Source organism: Schistocerca serialis, chromosome 2 (genome assembly GCF_023864345.2).
Source record: "Schistocerca serialis cubense isolate TAMUIC-IGC-003099 chromosome 2, iqSchSeri2.2, whole genome shotgun sequence".
In the NCBI taxonomy this organism is placed as follows: Eukaryota; Metazoa; Arthropoda; class Insecta; order Orthoptera; family Acrididae; genus Schistocerca; species Schistocerca serialis.
The window spans coordinates 187,440,472-187,452,765 of NC_064639.1; the positions used below are offsets into that span (position 1 = coordinate 187,440,472).

The window sequence follows — 12,294 nt, forward strand, 5'->3', positions numbered from 1 at the left end:
TGTTGGTGGCATGGTCTTTAACTTTTTGGTTGTTGGTGATCCTTTATGGCAGAACTCCATTGGTGCTCCCTCCTTTTGAAGTTAAAACAATACATCAGATGGATGTGTCTGGCTGACCGCAAGAATAAAAAAGGAGAGGCCAGCCACTCTGCAACACACTAAAACCTCCAGCCTAAAAGCTTAGGCAACGGTCCAGACACATCACAAAACTTTAGTCACATTCATCTCATCATCAGGTACAATAAAGGGCAGACACCAACGATATTTGCCCATTCCCTTGCATCACAGTATAAAATGCAAATCTGTTAAAATATGGTATATGGTGATTTGCACACCACAAGCATCACAAAACAGGGGATCCTCTCACCATAGTAAGAAGCCACATGTAAGAGGGCAGTGCCCGATGCGAAGATGTGTACAGGTCACTTCATCCCGCCTGAGTAACTGGCAGGAGGAACGCCATGGCCGCATAGTTAACTTCACCAACCGCAGCTTATTGTCCATCACTGCAGCCATGCATCACCCCCACACCTGCATGGACTTCCTATATAATGCAGAAACGACAACCTACAAGGAAACAGGACAATTTGCCACATCTTGTCCTCTGCAGGCCTCCTTGGCAGCCCATTCGGCCTGTTCATTTTCCTGTATCCCTACATGACCTGGCACCCAGCAGAATGACACCTGCTTTATCTGTCGCTGGAGAATGTATAGTTGGTCATACATCAGCTGGGATAATTTTTCAGCTGGGCACAGATTCTGTAACAACTGTAAGGTTCTGGGGGAATCGGAGGAGATGAGAAACTGTCTGCCCTGAATATGACACACCTGCTCCAGTGCTTTCTAGATCTTGTGGAGCTCCGCTGAGAAAACTGTATTCCCATTACAAAGGCGAATCCCTGCGACATGGTCAGGAACATGACAGAGCAGCCAAGGGAATTGCCTTGTTTGCAGCCATCAGTGTACATTACTGTGAAACTGTGCTGTATATCTAAAATGTTAAAAAACAGATCGAAATGTAAAATCTGACATATGATATTTCTTAAAATTGGTCAAGTCTATAATAACTCTGGGCCTCCGGGGGAGCCAAGGTGGAAAACTGCTCCAACTGCAATGTAAAACATGAAGACTGGCCACATCCATACCAAAAGGTACTCCTGTGCATGAATCCCTTAGGGCCCTGTTGCCCATTTCCGGTTACGAGAAAGCCTTTCCATTGGATGCCAAGCAATGGTATGGTACGTGGGTGTGTATGGTGTGGACAATGTTTTATATGCCTGGCGCATCGTAAGCAGTTGTCGTCTGATGTGAAATAGTGATTCACCAGCCTCTGCACAGAGGCTTGGTATGGGGCTTGTTCTGAATTCACCAGGGGACAACCGAATCCCTTCATGGTGCACCATGTCTAACATCTTTAAATAAAAAGGTCTCGCAGACCCACACACCAAGTACCCATAATGAAGCCGAGATCACACAACTTCCTGTAAAACCGCAGCAGACAAGTCCTGTCTGCTCCCCATGTACTGTGCCCAAGAAATTTGAAAATACTTAGAGCCTTAAGGCACCATTTTTCCAGGTTCATAAGATGTGGCAATCATTGAAGTTTACAGTCAAATATGAGGCCTATAAACCTCACTGCATCTTTAGAAGTAAGAACAATGTCCCTCATCCCCAACTCAGGAAAGTTTAAAATGGAACAACAATGGTTAAAAAAAACACAACCACAGATTTCTCGGTTGAGAACTTAAAACCACTCTTCTGCGCTCATTCATCTGAACGTCGAAGAGTTAGTTGCAACTGACGTTTTGTCACAGCATGGCTTGAAGAAGAGCCAAACACAGAGAAGTCATCCACAAACAAAGAACACTTGACAGGATTTTCACTACTGACGTAATACTATTAATAACTATGGCAAAGACAGTTACAGGTAAAAACATTACCTTTAGGGACACCGTTTTCTTCTTCAACGCAATAAGAAAGGATGTTACCGACTCGATATCAAAAATACCACGGCAAGAGAAAGGACCAGATAAAAATGGGAAGACTTCCATGAAAGCCTCATTCGTGAAGCTGCTTGAGGATAAGATGCCTCTATGTAGTACCGTAGGCCTCCTCTATGTCAAAATATATATCCAGAAGGTGATGCCTGCATAGGGCAGCCTGTTGTATAGCTGCCTACAGGAGGACCACATTATCAAAGGTGGAGCGATACCTCCTGAATCCGTACTAAAAGCAACTAAGGAGTTACCTGGATTCTAAGATCCGGACGAGGTGGCAGTTAACCATCTACTCCAAGGTCTTTCCCATGCAGCTAGTGAGGAAAACACTACGATAAGTACTTGAGCATGTACGGTCTTTTCCACATTTTAAAAGAGGAATTAAAACAGCCTCACACCATGAGTCGGGAAAGTGACACGATGCCCAAATGACATTAAAAAGTGCCAGGAGGATGTCTGTTTCACCTTGTGAGGCATACTGCAATAGATTCTATCATGACCAGTGGATGTGTCACGAGCAGCAGACAATACAGAATCCAGTTCCCACAGGGAAAATGGACAGTTGTAATCTTCATCAGAGGGGGACTGTAAGTCCAAACAACTACTCTCAGCAACCACTCTGGCACTGGAAACCTGGATCCTGCCTAGTGGTTGTAGTACTTGTGGCAAAATGGGCCACCATAGTCTGGGCAATGTCTCGCGAATTGGTTTGGAGAGTGCTGTTCCCCATTACAGCAGCCATAGAACACTCCCTCCTCTCCCAGAAATTTTCCTGATGGTCTCCTATATAACGGAACTCTTCGTGGAACGATCAATGGTGTTCAGGAACTGTTGCCACAACTTCTTCTCGCTCTCTTGAATAATCAGGCAACACTTTGCCTTAGCCACCAGAAAGGCTGCAAGATTCTCTACAGTTGGCCGACAACTGAATCTATGTAGAGCCACACGCCTGGTCCTTATTGCAGGGTTGCATTCGTCACTCCATAAAGGGACAGGTTGCCTCTTAAATTGTCCCATGGACTGTGAAATGGATGCTGCAGTGGCACAGAGGATCATTTTGGTAATATGATCCACCCATGCCTCAACATTGCCACAATGTTCAAACTGGGCCAACTGGTTATAAAGTGTCCAGTCTGCTCTACTGAGCACCCATTACGGCAGCTTCCTTTTGGGTTCCTCTCCACCTGGCAGGTGAATCCAGATTGGGAAGTGATCACTTCTGTGCAAGTCATCAACCACTTCCATTTGAGCAGTGTGAGTACAAGCTGTAGAGCAAAGTGAGAGATCAATGGCAGAGAACGACCCAGTTGCTGTGCAGAAATGTGTGCTCTGTCCCGTATTTAGAAAGTATGTGAAAGATGACATGAGAAGCCTCTCAACTGCTCTTCCCCTGGGGCAGGCAGCTGCAGAGCCCCAAAGCACATTGTGTGCATTAAAATCACCACAGAGGATGAAGTGGGCATGGGAGCTGGATAATAAGGTTGGTTAGGGCCTCTTCATCGAGTACATAATGTGGGGGGCAGGTAAAGGCAACATATTGTGAATGGATGATGCACGTGCACTGTCAAAGCAACTGCTTGTAAATTCATTGTATGGGGGAGAGGCGAGGAGTGGTAGTCGGTACTGACAAATATGCCTACACCTCCTCTAGCTCTCTCTCCACTCAGGTCATCCATTTTGTGGAGTACATAGCCTTGTAGCTCAGGAGTGTACATCTGATGGAAATTAGTCACCTGGAGATGCAGACACAGTGGTCAACCCTAAGAAAAGAGACTGAGTACCTCCACATGCGTCCTGAACCCCTGCAAGTTTCACTGTAGTATGGCAGCCATTTCATCAATGTGGGTTTTAATTTACCCTATCTTTGCACTGCAGAGATGAAGCACTTATAGAGCAATAGGGAGGAGCTGCTTGGATCTGAGACATCTAGCTCCATGGTGTCCTTCTCATCAGCCAGACATGAATGAATGATGTCTGATGGCGCTCAGGACAGCTTTTGACCAAATGTCACGAACCTTTGCCTGCACCCTGTCCCTTCGAGGATGAGGGGTAAAGGGGGCTTGAGAGGCACTCTGCTTGTCGTGCGTCTTTTTGACACTCAGTGCAGAATTGTTGCTGGTCTTTTATGTGGCAGCTTCTTGGATTGCTTTATCCTTATTCATTTTTTCTTGGCATGTACGCATGCAAGTAACAGGTTTTAAGCCATAGAAGCATACGAAGTGGTAAAGATGGGAGGTGTCATCACCTTATTTGCCTTTTTGGCTTCTGCATAAGGGATCCACATGATAACTTTTAGTTCCTGTATTTTTTGTTCCTCTGCAAAAATAAGGCAGTCTTGGCCCCAGAATGGATGGCTCCCAGAGCAGTTAATGCAGACTGCTGTAGGTGGACAGTCAATCCCAGTTTCATGGGTTGCCTTTCCACATTTCTTACAGGTTGCTTCACACCTGCAACCTGCAAGAGTTGTGTGACCAAAATGCTGGCATTTGTAGCAGCACATGGGGTTAGGTACATAAAGCCTAGCTCTAAGTCAGAGGAACCCTGTTATTATGTGGTCAGGCAGCATTGGAGAACTGAACGTAGCAATCTTCTCAATTTCTTCATTATTCCTACACATCCTTTGCTCTACGTCCACTATTCCCTGTAACGCCTGTTCCCATTTAAGTTCGGCTATGTCGATGTCCGTAATGTCACAGCATGTGACAACACCCTTGCTGGAGTTAAGAGAGTTATGCAATTCAACAATTATGTCATATTCACTCAATTTTTCAGACTTCCTAAGTAGTTCCACATGCTTTGCCCTCTTAGTCTCTACCAGTAGGGTACCATACCTCAGCTGCTTTATAGACTTCAGGCTTCCAGCAAGTCCTTCCACGCCTTTGTGGATATAGAAGGGGGAAACTTTTTCAAACATCACTTCCTTCCTCTTCATCACCAAAATTTACATTCTGATTTATGACTCCTTGAGCCCTTTTGATTCCAATTATCAGCAGGGCTAGCCTCCCTCATTCTTATGGAGGATTGGGTGTGGTTACCCTATATGGTATACCCTTTCCACTGGTAGGAGGAGGAGGAGATGATGATTTCAAGGGTTCCACCTTGGTCCCACGAGCAGCTAGGGAAATAAGGGTCCACTCAGACAGAGTCCGATGTGCTTGAATAAGCCTTATACAACTAAGGGGCAGCAGGTTCCCCAGAGGTTGCCTGCTAATGACTGTTCCATCTCAACAGCCATGTATCTCAACAGCTGGCAACACACCTTGAGATGAGGTTTGTTAATACAGGTTTATTCCAACCTTGGGATCTGGGTGGTCAAGCCAAGATCCCTGTTCCCTAAGACACACAATGTTCCACCGCCGCACTGCTCAGTGGTTGCTGAAGCATGCCCAGAGCTTACAATGACAGATGACTGACAGTGCTTACCAGTCCCCAACTCACGAACCCCACAGTCGGAAAGCACATATTCGGCAAATGTACGCTGAGCCCCCGAGGGCAGTAAATGTGGTAAAGTCAACCGAATAATATGCATGATGTGTAACGCTTCAACTGACATTGAGAACAGAATAAAGAATTCAGAGGCATTACTTTCAAGCACAACCCTCTACAAGAATAACACAGTGTGTGGCCACAATTATCCGACAAAAATTCATTTGCAAATTTACAGCCGAAGTGTTTTAATATCATCTCTGTGTCTAGCTGAAAACTGAAATGTTAACAGTGGAGAAGTATCAAGGGCTCCTATTGTCCAGTTTCATCCAGTAGATATGAACACAAATTTTGCAAAAAAGAAGAAGAAGAAGAAGAAGGGGGGGAAAAAAAACTACAGCTCATACCATCTCTCTTCAAAGCTTTCCAACCAGACACCAGACACACCATAACCAATAAATTCTGTGGATGCCAATGGTTCCTGCTCCTTTTATTAGATACATGGTGATCACACTCATATCAATTAGGCATAATAGGGCAAATGGTAAACTCAACTGTTTGAGAAGATCTACAATAAGTATTTTCCAATATAAGTTCTGATCAATGCCCCCTGAAGCACTAATATAACTTTATCTGCCCATAAGAAAGTGATGGTTTTTGATAGTAGGCAGGTTGCAAGCTCTGTACTAGTAAACATTTAATTCAGAGGGTTGAAAGTGAGATAAAACCTAGACAGCTTAAACCTGTAGCCAGTCACAGGTAATGGTTGCTGCTGTGGAAGTGACCATAGCTGGTGGCTACCTATGACAGCTACCTGTGGCAGGAAGCACGCACTCCATGCACATTCCACACCAATGTAACTGAAGGGTACACCAGGAAGAGTCATCAGATTCAGTATGACGAAAATAGGGTGAGAAAATGAAGACTTGATTAGAGTGTTTAGTAGCTTAAACACTTGGATAAACAAATAGCTACACAGAAATTTAAAAATGCATGCCAGTGTTGGGGAAGGACACAGCTGGAAACCATTCTGCGCATATCAGGGTGAGAGGTGCTCCCTCCACATCCATCTCTGACACCTAACATTGAGGTGCATTAAATTTTGTTGTTAATACCCAGTTTCTCTCAGGAAAAGTATGACTTTTTTAACAGCTATGCCATTGTCTGCCAAGTATCATGGTCAGGGAGGTAAGACTGATTCATGGCTTGTCTCAGATTAGTCAGTAGGGTACACACTGTGAGAATATTGGCTACCATGAGAGGTCGACCCCAAGTGAAATGAGGTGAATCATCTTGATGCAAAAGGAACTTGTGGGTAAATCTGTTACAGCCGACACACAGTCAGCACAGAATAATTGTATCTTTCCAATAGCCTTGGAGAGAAGTATGTCATGCCTTGATGGTCCCACTGATTGCCTTCGGCTTGTCGAGGCTTGCGGTAGCTTGCCATTTCATATCCAATGTTTTCAAAATTTGATGTCTCAGTTGCAAACATATTTCAGTATCTGTACTCTGAGTACAAGTTTGTGTCTTGTGATTGCTTCCTGAGCTAATTTTTCAGCGAGTTCATTTCCCAGTATGCCCATGTGGTTCTGTGTCCAGATGAATTTTATACTGGTTCTGAAGATGGAGGTCAACTAGCAAATCTTGGGTGTTAGTGAAAAAAATGTTTCTGGGGAAGCACTGATATATTCCTTGCAAGCAGTTAATGGAGCTCCTACAAACCAGGAAGCTCTTTTCTGCAAGAGTTTTGATGTGTTCCTAAGTGTGAGATATGTCTACCAACTCTACAGTGTACACACTGCATGCACTCGGCACAGAATGTTTTTTTGTGCTCCCTTGCATAGGCAAAAGCATAGCCACCTTTATAACCGACTTTCGGTCCACCTGTGTAGATGCATTTCAGATTGTGGCAGTCATGAAGAATCAAATGAAATAAGTGTCAGAGATTGGTGGAGTCTGTATTTTCATTTGAGCAACAGACGAAATCCATCCAAACCACAGAATTGGGTACACGTCATTGGGTGGGGGTATGCTGAAGGGGAACTCTGTATATAGAGATAAAAAAAGGGAAGTTGGAGGTCCAACACAAACCCTCCAATGTAGCCCAAACTGGTTTACGTATTTTTGGGCAACTCATAAACAGTCTGATCTGTTTGTCGCTAAAGAGAATCAAGTAACACGATGAAGTTGACAGACTGTGACCAAATAGCTTCCCGAGAGTTGTTGGCAACTTACCCTCTTGAAACAGGAGGCTGTCCATGAGATTTGAATAGAAGAAGACTCCAGTTGCCAATCGCACGCCACTGTACTGTACAGGATATTTCAAGCCCAGTACTTATGGCATGGTCAATCCGTAAACAACACATCCATAGTGGCCTAAGATAAAAGCTTTGTACACTTGGAGAAGAACTGAGTGGTCAGCTCCCCAGGAACGGTTGCTGAGAAATCAAAGGGTACTGGCAGAATTAAAGCTGTGAGGATGGGGTGTGAGTTGTGCTTGGGTAGTGCAGTCGGTAGAGCACTTGCCCGCGAAAGGCAAAGGTCCCGAGATCGAGTCTCGGTCCGGCACATAGTTTTAATATGCCAGGAAGTTTCATATCAGCGCACACACTGCTGTAGAGTGAAATTTCATTCTAGAAATCAGAGGGTATCTAGTTTCCTCATGCAATTTGCCTTTAGCTGGCATACATGTGATAACAATTTTAAATTATTGTGAAATAAAAGGCCTAAAATTTGAAATCTGCAACAACTTCAAGTAACTGGTTACCCAGGTAAAGTTCTAACACAGTCCTGAGTCGACAACAGTGCATGACGTGGGTATGGGAGAAAATGGATACCAATGATTCAGATCCCGGTTTCATACTTTTTGTGTGGTTCTCTGAAGTTGGCACTCTACGATGCATAATGCTGTGGGGCTGTAATACAGGCAAAGGTTATCCACATACAGTGAAAGTGAGACCACTGTCCATGGCAGTGACGATGCCATTGCTTGCAAAGGTGAAGGGGGTTCCACTCAAAACTGATCCTTGAGGGACTCCTTTCCAGCACATGTTGGTTGCTGAGAGCTGAAACTATCTGGAACCAAAACAGCCATAGAGATAGGAAATTCTCTATACATGAGCTGAACCTATCTGGTCAGAGAGATTGCAAATTCTGTATAAAAGTGGGTAAGCAACATTGAAAACTGCTCTCAGCCATGTTGAGAGGATGTGATGCCGTCAAGTAGTATCACACACCTTCTGCAAATCAAAGACCAGGGGAATCAGTTGTTGGCAATGTCCAAAATCTTTTTGCAATGCAGAATCCAGGTGTATCAACTGGCCTGTGATGGAGCAGAGTGCCCAAAGGCTGCTTTGAAACTGCAATTAATTTTCCGTTTCCGTTACTTCCACACGCCAACAGGGCCCATTCGTTAAAGAGATAGGTCAATAATTAAGGCAAAATTGGTAGGCCTTTCGGTGGTTTTATGAAAGGAAACCTAACACTCTCCCAACATTGGGAGGGAAACTCTCCTTGACAAATATGACTGAAAACCCTGATGATGTGTTTTACACTGTCATTTATAAGGTGTTTAAGTATTTGACAATGGATTTTATCAGGCCAGGGGCTGTCTCAACACTCTGCTGAAGCTCTGTGGGGCTTCCATGCACTAAATGGAACACTGTAAGTTTACAAGCCTTGTACGTGGAAGGATAAGTAGTTTTGATCCACCATGTATTTCCCAGTTAGGAAATTAGGATGATAGTCATTGCAGCTGGTTACTTTGGAAAAGTGTGCCTTAGAACATTCATTCAGCAATGAGCAGTGATCATTACAGATGTTGCCACTGAGGGAGGTGCCAGAAACTACTGTGGATGGTTGGTGGCTGCAGATGCAATGGAGTTTAGTCCACACTTGAGACAATGAGGTATGAGCCCTCATAGACAATATGTAGTGTTCCAAACACTCCTGCTTGTGCTCTCTCTCTCTCTCTCTCTCTCTCTCTCTCTTTCTCTCTCTCTCTCTCTCTCTAATTAAAAACTATGCCTTCACTTGAATTCTTCTGAATGCTACTAAATGTTCTGTAGAAGGAGGGCATTTGTGTTATTAAAATAACCTTCTATGACCTTCAATAACTGCAGCTATTTTTTCGGACTACCATGGCCCAGGTATCTGGAGGGGAGGAACTGAAGAATAGGGTTTCATTGCTTTTACAGCACTTATTATTCTATCAATAGTATCTTGTACCAATACTTTGATTTCCTTCTCTCGACTGGCCTCAAAAGTTGCATTAGAGGTAAAAGCTTGCAAGCTGCCTTTACAAAGAGACCAACATGGTGCATGTCACATTGATCAGTGGTTTGAGAAAGAAAGGGTAATAGGACAGTGGTCTCTGTCACAGAGGTTGCCATGGACATTTCGCTGGATCAAGGGTGAGCTGCTTAGGCTGCAGGTTGTAATATCTATGACTGAGTATATTCCATGGACCATATTGAAATGTGTAGTAGCTCCAGTGTCGAGTAGGCATGCTTGTAGTTGTGATAGTAATTGCTCTATTAACAGGTCCCTGCTAGTGTGTTTTTGCTGCTCCCACAGAGGGTTATGGGCATTGAAGCCTCCCAACAGGAGTACAGTTTGAGAATCTGTTCCATTAGATTCACTAGCTCATGATACACTCTCTCTCTCTCTCTCTCTCTCTCTCTCTCTCTCTCTCTCTCTCAGGTTAGAGAGATATTACCCACTATTATCCCAACTAAAAAGTAGATAAACACTGCCACAGCTTCTAATACAGTATTTATAGGCACCTACTCATTGAAACTGACCAACGTATAGGCATGAAGACTACTCCGGATGCCTCCTCATTAATAACAAGATTTGAATATTTTTAATATTAGGAAGTTGAGTTTCTGACACCAGTGTCTCCTGAGTTACCACACCAACTGTCGAGTAAGAAGCCATAAGTCAAAGTGTTTAGTCAGTTGACGAAGGTAGCTATTACAATTACAATGAACTGAATCACACTGTAATGTGGGGAAACAGAAAAAGGAAACTACAGTATGAATTATTTTGATGTTGATTTGTGCTCCACTTGACTGCTCAGGTCTACCTTGGTACTAACGAGGCTCAATCTTGAGGAGGAATGTGAGCCAGATCAACTGAAGAGCTGAATCTGGTTTCTCTCTTGATTTTTCCCTTTTCTCCCTGTAAGGTTTCTGTTTCTTTGAGTATTTCCTGTCTTGGCTTCTGGGACGGAAGATGACTGCCCTTTTCTATGACCTGCAGCCGGTGGCTCTTTCAGGTACTGGCTGGCATTAGACTGCTTGTCTGTTTCATCCTTGGAGGGGGGCAGCTTGGTAGATGTCCTATTTCTTGGTAATGCCAGAGGAGAATGGTGTGTATCTGGCAACACTGGTGGGACGGTTACCATTTGTTCTGTGGGTCAGATGGACTGAGAGAGTTGATGTTCTCTCCCTCAACTGTGTAACAGACTTTAATATGCAGCTAGGGTGAGGAGCTGGTGTTTGATGCCTCACTGTCATCAGGCTAGGGGTGGTTTTTTTCATAATTTTGGTGAAGTTTGATGTCATGTTGATTAGAAGGAGTCATTAAAACTTTTTTCAGCATCTTCATATTGCAGTCAAGTGTTTTATATTCTCTTCTTATTCCTTGAGAACTAAACTTGTTAGTGAATGAAAGGGTGGTATCCTGGGCTGTATATACACGTTGGGGGTTCTTTGCAATGCCTATGCTCATGCACTGTCCTTCCAAACATACCATAAGTAGGTTGATTTGTATGGCAGGAGGACATGTGTCCAGACAACAGACATTTCATGCATCGGTAGATGTATGGAAGTAGGGCTTGAGATCACACCTATACACAATTACCTTAACTACTCGGGTAAAAAATTTCCACTGAATGCTCAGACACAAAGTCAAGTGTCTTCCGTATCATCCTCTCTGAATGTGACTAACAAAATTTACCACACACTGCTCTAGGTTAGTGTGCAGTTATTCATCTGTTGTCCCAATGGAAGTCATTTTCTTTGCTGCAGCAACTTCCCCAAGCTTACCCTCAACATTTTCAATGAAAAACAGTGGCTTCACTGTTGCAAAAGATCCTTCATCGGTACTGGAGCATTTCAAGTACTGGGCGAACTGTTTATCTCCATTTCTTCTTGCCTGATTCTCTTGTTGGGATATTCCATTTAAAGTAGAATACACTTACGATATTTAAAAGTTTAAAATTTGGTACTTTTTATATATTTTTTGAAAAGGCTGGACCTTTTACTGTATGGCAACAATGGTTTGTGGCCCATTATTGCTTTCCCTCCATAACTTGTAGCCATTTTTATAACGCCGTATGTTTTTCATGTGATAAGAGAGTGAATTATTGGAGATTTTGGATCTTCATTTCAACTAACTGACATATCAGAATTAGCATATCATTATTTATATTACTGTTATATACCATAACACATTGCACAAAGAGTGTAAAACTGAAGTAGGTAAATTATAGGTTGAGGTAAACAATATAATACAACAGTATGAACTTTCATGTAACAACACTTACTTTCATGTAATTAAGTTTTTATACCATGACAGATATTAGAGATAACTTTACCTTGTTCAGTGATTTACTTCTTAGTGTAAATGTGTACCTAATATCACTTCTAAAAATTTCCCAATTTCAACCAATATTGTAAAAACAGAAAATTAAATTTGTAATGTGAGTCACATAATCTGAGTCACAGTTGTATTATTTTAAGATTAGAAGAAGAGGATGCCCTTAGCAGCAGCAGAAAGACAAAGTAGGAGGAGGGAAATGTTAAAAAGTGAAGGAAAATATGAAGAATTTAAGAAGCATCTGGAAGAAGCTCGAAAAAGCCAG

At 43.1% G+C, this 12,294-nt stretch overlaps 1 protein-coding gene across 2 annotated transcripts in view; it reads right to left on the minus strand.

Annotated features, from left to right (window-relative positions):
• Positions 1-12,294, minus strand: part of LOC126456896 (AN1-type zinc finger protein 4-like) — a 75,909-nt gene that overhangs the window by 29,096 nt on the left and 34,519 nt on the right. The gene's annotated exons all lie outside the window — the stretch shown is intronic.